The sequence below is a fragment of the Staurois parvus genome, unplaced genomic scaffold (genome assembly GCF_062004578.1).
Source record: "Staurois parvus isolate SC_StPar_1 unplaced genomic scaffold, SC_StPar_1.0 ptg001400l, whole genome shotgun sequence".
NCBI lineage: Eukaryota > Metazoa > Chordata > Amphibia > Anura > Ranidae > Staurois > Staurois parvus.
The window spans coordinates 1,150,745-1,163,165 of NW_028319196.1; positions in this window are offsets into that span (position 1 = coordinate 1,150,745).

Below are 12,421 nucleotides of genomic sequence, written 5' to 3' on the forward strand. Positions count from 1 at the left end.
ACACTTTGTTGTAAACAACTCAGAAAGCTGGACAATGGGATCCTTTTCCAGATCTCCAAGAGAAACAAGTAAAGATCTTCCAAACAATGGACCTTAATTAGGGTAGCTACACCACACAGGATAAGGCTCAGACTCGTGAGAAACATGTAAAAAAGAGTGCTCCACATAGTGTATAACCATTAAGACAATATTTATTTAAAGTATGGTTGCACTCACATAAAAGCAAACATCATTGGGCATTGATAAGCAAAAAATCTAAATTTTCCATTTTCCAAAATGGCCACCGGTCGGTCGCGCATGCGCAGTACCGTGTGTACATGGCTCCACCCTACGCATTTCGTCACAGGTAACGTCATCAGGGGCACCTTTCGTATGAGTGGTTGGTGACACAAGTGTCCTTGGATTTCCTTTGTTTCATCACAACCTCTGGGGACTTTTTTCTTTATTTTAATTTTTGGATGGATTGTTTTTTATGTCACATTTTTCACTGTCTTTTTTCACTTTGTTAAGTGCTGCTCTTTACATATATATTGTTTACTGCCTGGTACCAGGGTTTTTGTTTTCAGCTGCTATATGTTTACAATTTATTTTGATTATTTATTATAATTTTTCTTAAGCGCAGGTTTAAATAGATATATAAACTTATTCACTCCTGATGAAGTCCTGTTATTTGGGACGAAACATGTTGGGTATTATGGAGTTTATTGGTGGGTTTGATGTGTGGTGAGATACGCATCAAAAGTTCAGAATTGATTCCCAGATAGCGGTCCATTTATTTTCAGGTAAAGTATTAGCGTGTTCCTGTGTGTTATAACCCTTGTGTTTAATAAAGTGCGGCACATTTCAGCACCCTATAGCAACCTTTTGAGTGGAATCCTCTTACAGAAGGAAGAGCTGTGATTGGTTGATATGGGTGGCTTGTTCCTCGCCTTACTGAGTAGTGGTTTGGTGCAAGCTGCCTCTTCAGATTGGTTTCTGTTTATATAAGAGGAGCGTCACTCCCGCCTATCTCTAGTAATCTGACAATCGCCGGAGGCAGACATGAACTTCATCTGTACATTATGTAAACTGTGCGACGACAGAGACGGCCCAGCTGCTCTTCCACTCTACGCCCAGCCTTCTTTCCAGGAATCAGATGAACTCTCCCACAGAAGAATCCCATCGGAATAGGATTCTGCAGAATCAAAACTAACCCCGGAGCAAAACAACCATGAGCATTCATAACTGTGTGTGTACAAGGATCCCCGTTCTGCGGATGGAGGGATCTGACAATTATTTAAGTACTGTCAGAACACGCTGTCATTCCTTTCATGTCACTTTTCAGGTCTGCATGTTGTACATTCCTCATATCTCACACTACACAGCAAAACAGCTGTGCTGGGATCCTTCATCTCTTTCATCTCCATTCAGTGACTTTGTCATTAGGCTGCTGCAGGCAGGAGGATGCATCTCCCCCGTCTCTTCTCCAGTGATCAGGTCACAAGGCAGGGGCTGCAGCAGGGGGCTGATCTGTGTCAGACATTTGTGAACATAACCAAGAACTGCTTCTTACATTGGTTGCCACTGCCAGTGGGAAGAACCCATATTGGTAGTCAGTGAAAAGAATGCTTCTTACATTGGTGGTCATTTGGAAGAATACTTCTTACATTGGTGGTCATTTGTGAGAATGCTTCTTACACTGGTGGTCAGTGGGAAGAATACTACTTTCATTGGTGGTCAGAGGGAATGATACTTCTTACATTGGTGGTCAGTGAGAATACATATTAAGTTGGGGGTCAGTGAGAAGAATGCTTCTTACATTGGTGGTCAGTGGGAAGAATGCTTCTTACATTGGTGGTCAGTGGGAAGAATGCTTCTTACATTGGTGGTCAGTGGGAAGAATGCTTCTTACATTGGTGGTCAGTGGGAAGAATACTTCTTATGTTGGTGGTCAGTGGGAAGAATACGGCTTACATTGGTGGTCAGTGGGAAGAATACGGCTTACATTGGTGGTCAGTGGGAAGAATGCTTCTTACATTGGTGGTCAGTGGGAAGAATGCTTCTTACATTGGTGGTCAGTGGGAAGAATACTTCTTATGTTGGTGGTCAGTGGGAAGAATACGGCTTATATTGGTGGTCAGTGGGAAGAATACATATTACATTGGTGGTCAGTGGGAAGAATACGGCTTACATTGGTGGTCATTCGGAAGAATACATATTACATTGGTGGTCAGTGGGAAGAATACGGCTTACATTGGTGGTCAGTGGGAAGAATACATATTACATTGGTGGTCAGTGGGAAGAATACGGCTTACATTGGTGGTCAGTGGGAAGAATACAACTTACATTGGTGGTCAGTGGGAAGAATACATATTACATTGGTGGTCAGTGGGAAGAATACGGCTTACATTGGTGGCCAGTGGGAAGAATACGGCTTACATTGGTGGTCAGTGGGAAGAATACGGCTTACATTGGTGGTCAGTGGGAAGAATACATATTACATTGGTGGCCAGGGGGAAGAATACATATTACATTGGTGGCCAGTGGGAAGAATACATATTACATTGGTGGCCAGTGGGAACAATACATATTACATTGGTGGCCAGTGAGAATGCCCCCCTACAGATAGCTAAAAATATCAGTGCTGTCAGTGGTCACTTATCTGAGAAGCTGAAGTTGCTCAGTGCTGGAGGAACCCTCCGGCAACCGCTGGAGGAACCCCTCGGCAACCTCAGGAGGGAACTCCCTGGCCACCTCTGGAGGAACCCTCTGGCAACCTCTGGAGGAACCCTCTGGCAACCTCTGGAGGAAACCCCCCAGCAACCTCTGGAGGAACCCTCCCAGCAACCTCAGTAGGGAACCCCCCGGCAACCACTGGAGGAACCCAGCAACCTCAGGAGGGAACACCCTGGCAACCTCTGGAGGAACCCCCGGCAACCTCTGGATGAACCCTGGGAGTTCAGAAAGGCTGCATATAGAGCTTACAGGGACAGTTGCGTCTGCTGCAGAGAGGGAGGCTAAGGAATGTACATCTTTTTGCTCTCATACCAGCTGAGTGCACAGACAGACTAGCAGATCTCTAGGGACCTGATGGGACATACTAGGAGCAATTATTAGGCCTCAGTGGAAGGATTTTAGTCCACTGTCCCAATGTGAGGACCTAAAAGCACTGTGATTATACTGCCACCTGCAGGTTATCGGCAACCAGTGGAAGCACTGGTAGTAATATACTGTATGCAACACAGCTGAATCACAATTTCTATAGTCTATGGCAGTAAGGAAGAGAACTACCAATAGTAAGTGATTCTGTGAACTTTGACAAATTTATTGTTAAAGTGATTAGTAAGAAAGACAATGTGTGATTAGGAGCCGAGTTAGAAGTATCCACTTTTAGTGACATTAAATTATATTTATTTATTTCAGGTACTTATATAGCGCCATCAATTTACGCAGTGCTTTACATATATATTGTACATTCACATCAGTCCCTAACCCTCAAGGGGCATACAATCTAAAGTCCCTAACTTCCATTCATACATACACATACTAGGGACAATTTGGACAGGAGCCAATTAACCTAGCAGCATGTCTTTGGAGTGTGGGAGGAAACTGGAGTACCTGGAGGAAACCCATGCAGGCACAGGGAGAACATGCAAACTCCAGGCAGGTGGTGCCATGGCTGGGATTCAAACCAATGACCCTAGTACTGCCAGGCGGAAGTGCTAACCATTTAGCCACTGTGCTGTCCATCCTTATTCCCAAAAAATAATCCATGCACACCCACTACTTAAAGACCATGTGGTCTATTCTTCATGAATTTGCTTCTTCCTGTGGTTTTCTGTGTCCTAGTAAAGTCTTCTGTGAGCTCCCAAACCTCTCCTTTTTCCCTCTCACTTCCCTTTGTTTGGAAGGAGCAGAGTACGGTAGTTGTGACTATGTACACTACAAATCCTACATTCCATCTCAGGAGCAGCAACAGAGGGTGGTCACATTCCTACATACAGGGGGACCATGGAAAACAAATGAAGATTACATCAGCAAAAAAAATTATATATTTTTATTGGATATGGTTCATAATAAGTAAAATTTTTTTTTTTTTTTAATTTTGGTCTTTTTTCATTTACAGTGCAAAAAAAACAGTGATGATTAAATACCACCAAACGAAAGCTCTATTTGGGTGAAAAAAATAAAATAAATTTCATTTGCACACAGTGTTGCATGACAACGCAATTATCAGTTAACCACTTGTCGTCCGCCTGCTGTTTATAAACGGCAGGACGGTGGCACTCCAGGGGTGGGTTGCCGTTCATAAACGGCACCCGCATTTTCTAGCTGTGCGCGCTCCCTGGGAGCGTGCAGCACCGTGATCCGGTGCCCACTGTGTCCTCCAGACACAGTGGAACACCGATCGTCGGACAGGACCTCTGTGCGAGGTCCCGATCATGTGATCACTCGTTAGCCAATCAGCGATCATGTGCAGAGTAGTAAGCAAGATGTCACTTGTGACATCATTGCTTACTACGTGTGAAATCTGAATGATCACAGAGGTCACATGGTACAAGGCTATTCACAACAGCCTTGTACCATGTGACAAGCTGTGACCAATCACTGCTCACACAGTATTTCTCAATGGCTGCAAGAATGCAGCTAGAGAGAAGGAGAAATGATTGCTTTTACAGCCTTTATGGGTGTAAAAGCAATCAGTGTAAAAAAAAAAAAAAAAAAATCTTCATCACCCCCCACAAGTAGTAGTGTCACCATGGTGACACTGTACTGCTAAGGTGACAGTATGTAAAAAAAAAAAACAAATAATATAAAAAAATGTTTAAAAATTTTAATTTTTGGTTATAAACTAATTTGGGTTATTTTTTTTTTTTTTTTACTAAAAAGATAACAGAATACATTTTGAGCAAGATTTATGATGAAATACTATTTGCAAAATTTTATAAGAAAAACTTTTTTTCAAAATTTTTGGACTTTTTCATTTACATAGCAAAAAAAAATAAAAAATCCCAGTGGTGAATAAATACCACCAAAATAAAGCTTTATCTGTCTCAAACAAATGCTAAAAGATTCATATGGGTACAGTGTTGCATGACCGCGCAATTGTCATTCAAAGTGTGATAGCGCTGAAAGCTGAAAATTGGCCTGGGCAGGAAGGGGGTGAAAGTGTCCGGACTGGAAGGGGGGGAAAGTGTCCGGTCTGGAAGGGGGGGAAAGTGTCCGGTCTGGAAGGGGGGGAAAGTGTCCGGTCTGGAAGTGGTTAAAGTAGCACAGTGCCATATAGCAAAAAGAGGGCAAGTGGTTACAACCCCACTAAAATGGTGATTATAATAATGTCAGAGAAATAAATAAATACATTTAAAGAGAATTTAATATCCTTCATAATACATGAGAACACCTCCCCCTTTCCACATCTCCATAACCTAGGAAGGTGTTCTGCAGTTTGAGAGATCTGGTGAGAGCTGTTCACATTGTTTATCAGATCAGTACAGAGGAAGTTTCAAGGACACTGGATTTCTGGCAAGATCACATTTTTTTTTTTCCATCTGCAGCAAAGGTGCATAGTTCAAAAAATAAACCAAATGCAAACACCGCATCTAAGGGCTTAAGGATGCAATATTTTATATTTTTGTTCTTGGGTTTAGATATATTTGAAGTCATCCGCATCTTATTAGCATCCATTCAAGTTTAAGTACATCTGTAGCTCACAAGATGGTCAGGAAGCTGCTACAACAAAGACAGCAGTGTCCAGATCTCTCGGCTATAGGATGGAGGAAGCAGCTGACCTTCATGGAAACAGATTTGTAACAGTCCCATTCTGAGCAAAACAGGGGCCTGTATGGAGGGTCTATGGGAGACAGGGGTGGACTGACCATTTGGAAACTCGGGCACTGTCCGAGGGCCCGGGGTCAGTAGGGGGCCCCATGAGATGCCCCTGGTACCTTTTTCATAGGCTTTTTTCAGTTTGGGCAAGGACACAGGGGCCCCATGAGTTGTCAGTCCGCCCCTGATGGGAGAACGTTACAATGAATCTCCATCTGCCCCAGCCGCAACCTTTTTAACCCTGAAAGAACCCATGAAATAATTGTCCGGTCTCAGGGAATTCCAGCTAAAATGATATATTCAGGTTAAATAAGAAAAAATTCTCCCTGCGTTGGTGGCCAGTAAGAAACTTACCCGACTTACAGTAGTGATCAGAATGCCCTCTTTACATACAGGTAAAAACAATCATTGGTGTCACTGGTGTGGTTGTTGTTACTGTAGCTCTGCCAAGTGGTGTTGGACCCAGGATTATGAAGGCACCATCAGATGGGAGGTGATCACCACTACACGTTGGTGGCCAGTAGGAAACTTCCCCGACTTACAGTGGTGATCAGAATGCCCTCTTTACAGACAGCTAAAAACGATCATTGGTGTCACTGGTGTGGTTGTTGTTACTGTAGCTCTGCCAAGTGGTGTTGGACCCAGGATTATGGTCTAATCAGATGAGAGGTCATTATCAGCTCAAGGAACCCCTAGCTACCTCTGGAGGAACTGTAGAGCTCTAAAGAACCCTGATTGAGAATGGCTGGTCTAGTCCAGTGGTGGGCAACCTTTTTTTTCAACTGAGCCAAATCTCGCCAAAACCATGATTGAAATTTATTTTGAGAGCCACATTTTTAAAACTGAAAATACATCTCCCATATAGTAATTCATCCCCCATAGTGTAATTCATCCCCCGTATAGTATTTCATCCGTCATATAGTATTTCATCCCTCATATAGTATTTCATCCCCCCATATAGTATTTCATCCCTCATATAGTAATTCATCCCTCATATAGTATTTCATCCCCCCATATAGTATTTCATCCCCCCATATAGTATTTCATCCCTCATATAGTATTTCATCCCCCCATATAGTATTTCATCCCTCATATAGTATTTCATCCCCCCATATAGTATTTCATCCCCCCATATAGTATTTCATCCCCCCATATAGTAATTCATCCCCCATATAGTAATTCACCCCCCATATAGTAATTCATCCCCATATAGTAATTCATCCCCCATATAGTAATTCATCCCTCATATAGTAATTCATCCCTCATATAGTAATTCACCCCCCATATAGTAATTCACCCCCCATATAGTAATTCATCCCTCATATAGTATTTCATCCCCCACAGTACTATTCCCCCCCCCCTTCTAGTAAGCCAAGTCCCCCGTGTCAATTCACTTACCTTTTGCGTTCCTCTCGCTGTCTTCCCGCGCCGTTCGGGTCTTCAGGGCGGACTGTGAGAGGAGCCTAGCTCCCCTCCCCTCACGTTCGGCACGCTGCCCCGCCTACACACATCCTGACAGCCACATCCGCGGGCCGGATTAAAAGGTCCGCGCGGACTTTTGGGGCTGCCAACCGAGAGGAGGCAGGGGAGCGGCCGACCGAGAGGAGGGAGGGGAGCAGGCGCCCGGCACACAGGAGAGCCGCATTAGAGTGGGTAAAGAGCCGCATGTGGCTCGCGAGCCGCGGCTTGCCGACCACTGGTCTAGTCCATTTATAGCCATCACACAATGGATGTATAGGGACACCAGAACGATGTGTGGTTCAATTGGCCAAGGGAGAATGTTACCAGCACATCGAGGATCACCAATATGGGTCCAAAAGTTTTAAACGCAGGGATGTGTGCGTTTGGATTGTTCACTTGCATTCAATTGGCCAAGATACCGGAAATCGGCTCGGAAGACAGCCCCTCCCAGGGTTAGTTGTCAGGTTTTGACCTGTCTAGTGGTGGCCATACAAAATTCTATAAAATGATTGATCCCTTCCTGTAGGAATAATTGTTCTATAGTGGACAACCCATTAAATCTATATGCCATACAGGAGAAAGGAGACATGAATGTTACCTATGATCGTAAATTATCGATCGCAAGTGTTTCCATCAGTGGCTTATCTATATGTGCAGTGTACAGGGGCCGCAAGGGAAGGGGGGCCCACTGTGCCCTGTCACACACTGCCAACATGGACATAAGGTGCAAGGGGTGCATTCCCACTTGTGAATGCACACTGTATGTAATCAGTTGTGAGAACCCAGTAGGGGTTCCTGCAATTAGCTGAAGGTAGGCAGCCCCATTGAAAGCAATGGGAAGCTGCCAGGTCTTGCAGCTAATCACGCCCACACACATGTAATTGCACAAGCAGCGATCACCTGCAAGTGATCAGGCCCAGATGCAGAATGTGTGAGCATGTACATGTCTGAAAGGCCCATTGCTTTCAAAGGGGCTGCCTACCTGCAGCTAATCGCAGGAACCTCCAACTGGGTTCTCACAACCGATCGCACACAGTGTGCATTCACAAGTGTAAGGTCAGCTTACAGATTTTCTGTAAAAGGTGAATTTACACTGTAGCCATGGCTGGTGGATGGCTCAAACCACGGGAGGCTGAGGGGGGAGAGCCATGGAAGAGGCAGGAGGCACCCAAGCTGCACTAATGTCCAGTCGGATCGGGAGCTGGAGCTTCACTGGTGGAACCCATCCATACAGGGAGGTTTCCTGCACTGCTCTTGTGTGTACAAGCCTGGGGTTCGCAGCTGTGTGGGAAACTGCATGCGATTTGGACAGGAGTCTCACTGCATTCCTGTTCACATGGGATGCGATTCTTTGTAGTGTGATTTGAGCCAATTTATTTTGTATGGGCACAAATCACACCGCAAAAGGTATCAGTACTCTGTATCGTCGAGTATTTGACTGAAAGTATTAGTATTCGTCTGTTAAAAAAAAAAAAAAAAAAAAAAAAAAAAAAAACAGCATTGGTGCAACCTTACTAATATTCTGCGACTTTACTGCTCTAGAACATTAATACACTGGCAGTCCCTGGGTTACTAACAAGATACAGGATATCCTACCCACTTTCAGATGCCATTGTAACGAGATAATCAATGTTATTCACTTCACCGGTCTTTGGTCAAGTTATGGCTGATTGGTGTTTGTCGCTATGCCTGCCTAAGGGGTCCTGCGTGGCCCTGAAACATTGCACTTTACCACTGTGATGTGATTACCAAATAAACACCTAGATATTATTTCCTTGGTGTGCCAATGACATTTTTGCCATTCAAGTAAATGGGGCCGAACCACAACCACCCTGCGATGCGGCTGAGCACACTGGTACAGGCTTTTCAGAGCTGCAACAGGCTGTGAGGAGGCAACACATTGCATCTCATTCACCCGTCAACCACACCCTGAAAAGCTGAAAATTTTTCAGAGGGGCAGCAATAGCTGGCACTTCTGTAAAAGAGCTCTTATGGGGTTGGGACAGATCAGAGAACACTTTGGAGGACAAGGAAAGGTCAGATTTTATGTACATGGCTTAACCCTGTAAGCAGAATTTATTTTTAAAGTGTTAGGCTTCGCTTACACCAGGGGTCGCCAAAGTTTTAAAAACTGGCCAGTTTACTGTCCTTGAGAGTTTAGGGTAGCTGGGCTATGGCCAATGGGAGTAGAAATTGGCCTGGTGAAGTGAGAGTATATAATGCCCTATCTTTGGTGTCAGTGGGAGGAATAGTGCCCCATCATTTGTGTCAGTGAGAGGAATAGTGTCCCATTCATTGGTGTCAGGGGGAGAAATAGTGTCCCATCATTGGTGTCAGTGGGAGGAATAGTGTCCCATCATTGGTGTCAGTGGGAGGAATAGTGCCCCATCATTGGTGTCAGTGGGAGGAATAGTGCCCCATCATTGGTGTCAGTGGGAGGAATAGTGCCCCATCATTGGTGTCAGTGGGAGGAATAGTGTCCCATCATTGGTGTCAGTGGGAGGAATAGTGTCCCATCATTGGTGTCAGTGGGAGGAATAGTGCCCCATCATTGGTGTCAGCAGAAAAAAAATAGTGCCCCATCATTGGTATCAGTGGAAGGCATAGTGGGGTGGACGTGGTATACTTGGATTTTGCAAAAGCGTTTGACACAGTTCCCCACACACGGTTAATGTGTAAGGTAAAGTTTACAGCCTTGGAAAAATCCGTATGTAAATGGATAGAAAACTGGCTAAAAGATGGTATTCAGAGAGTTGTGGTTAGCGATTCATACTCGGAGTGGTCTAGGGTCATCAGTGGTGTACCCCAAGGTTCAGTGTTGGGACCCCTACTTTTTAATATATTTATAAACGATATCGGGTCTGAGATTATAAATCCCATTTCAGTCTTTGCAGATGACACAAAGCTGTGCAGTGGAATACCGTCCTTACAGGATGTCTCCAACTTACAAGCCGACCTCATTGCTCTGTAATTGGGCAACTATGTGCCAAATGAGGTTTAATGTTGATAAATGTAAAGTTATGCACTTGGGGGCTAAGAATATGCCTGCATCATACATACTGGGGGGGGGGGGTACAACTGGGGGAATCAATGGTGGAGAAGGATTTGGGGGTTCTGGTAGATCACAAGCTTAATAATAGCATGCAATGCCAAGCTGCGGTTTCTAAAATGAGCAAAATCCTCTCTTGTAATAAAGAGGTATAGACTCCACAGAGAGAGATATCATTTCCCCCGATACAAATCATTAGTAAGACCTCATCTGGAATATGTAAAAAGAAAAAAACCTCAGCGCCCAGGATTCTCTTATTCCACACACTATTCTCTGTGAGATGCTGCTGTACACAGGTGCAAAACCAAAAAACTTATATCAACTTATACCAGCGTAAAACCCACAAAACAATAAATTGCATCACCCAACCCATAAATAATAATTACTAAATAACACAAACTTAAAATACACTGTGACCCAAAAATATAAATAATTAAAAAATATAATAATAATAAGTCACTGGACTTATTATTATATTTTTTTACTCATCTGGAATATGCAGGTTAATTTTGGGCACCAATTCACAAAAAGAACACTGGGGAACTGGAGAAAGTACAGAGAAGGGCAACCAAACTGATAAGAGGCATGGAGGAGCTCAGCTATGAGGAAAGATTAGAGGAACTGAATTTATTCTATGTTGAGGAGATTAAGGGGGGTCATGATCACCATGTATAATACATACGGGGGGATATGATCTCCATGTATAATACATAAGGGGGATATGATCTCCATGTATAATACATAAGGGGGGATATGATCACCATGTATAATACATACGGGGGGATATGATCTCCATGTATAATACATAAGGGGGGATATGATCACCATGTATAATACATAAGGGGGGGATATGATCTCCATGTATAATACATAAGGGGGGATATGATCACCACGTATAATACATAAGGGGGATATGATCTCCATGTATAATACATAAGGGGGGATATGATCTCCATGTATAATACATAAGGGGGGGATATGATCTCCATGTATAATACATAAGGGGGGGATATGATCACCATGTATAATACATAAGGGGGGGATATGATCACCATGTATAATACATAAGGGGGGATATGATCTCCATGTATAATACATAAGGGGGGATATGATCTCCATGTATAATACATAAGGGGGGATATGATCTCCATGTATAATACATAAGGAGGGATATGATCTCCATGTATAATACATAAGGGGGATATGATCTCCATATATAATACATACGGGGGGATATGATCTCCATGTATAATACATAAGGGGGGATATGATCTCCATGTATAACACATAAGGGGGGATATGATCTCCATGTATACTACATAAGGGGGGATAGGATCTCCATGTATACTACATAAGGGGGGGATATGATCTCCATGTATAATACATAAGGGGGGGGGATATGATCTCCATGTATAATACAAAAGGGGGGATATGATCACCATGTATAATACATAAGGGGGGATATGATCTCCATGTATTATACATAAGGCGGGATATGATCACCATGTATAATACATAAGGGGGGATATGATCTCCATGTATAATACATAAGGGGGATATGATCTCCATGTATAATACATAAGGGGGGATATGATCTCCATGTATAATACATAAGGGGGGATATGATCTCCATGTATAATACATAAGGGGGGATATGATCACCATGTATAATACATAAGGGGGGATATGATCACCATGTATAATACATAAGGGGGGATATGATCACCATGTATAATACATAAGGGGGGATATGATCTCCATGTATAATACATAAGGGGGGATATGATCTCCATGTATAATACATAAGGGGGGATATGATCTCCATGTATAATACATAAGACGGGATATGATCTCCATGTATAATACATAAGGGGGGGGGGGTATGATCGCCATGTATAATACTTTTTTTTTTTTTTAATGGTTGAACTGGATGGATTGTTGTATTTTTTCAGCAACTATGTAAATGCCCCATCATTGGTGTCAGTGGGAGGAATAGTACCCCATCATTGGTATCAGTGGGGGGAATAGTACCCCATCATTGGTATCAGTGGGAGGAATAATGCCCCATCATTGGTATCAGTGGGAGGAATAGTGCCCCATCATTGG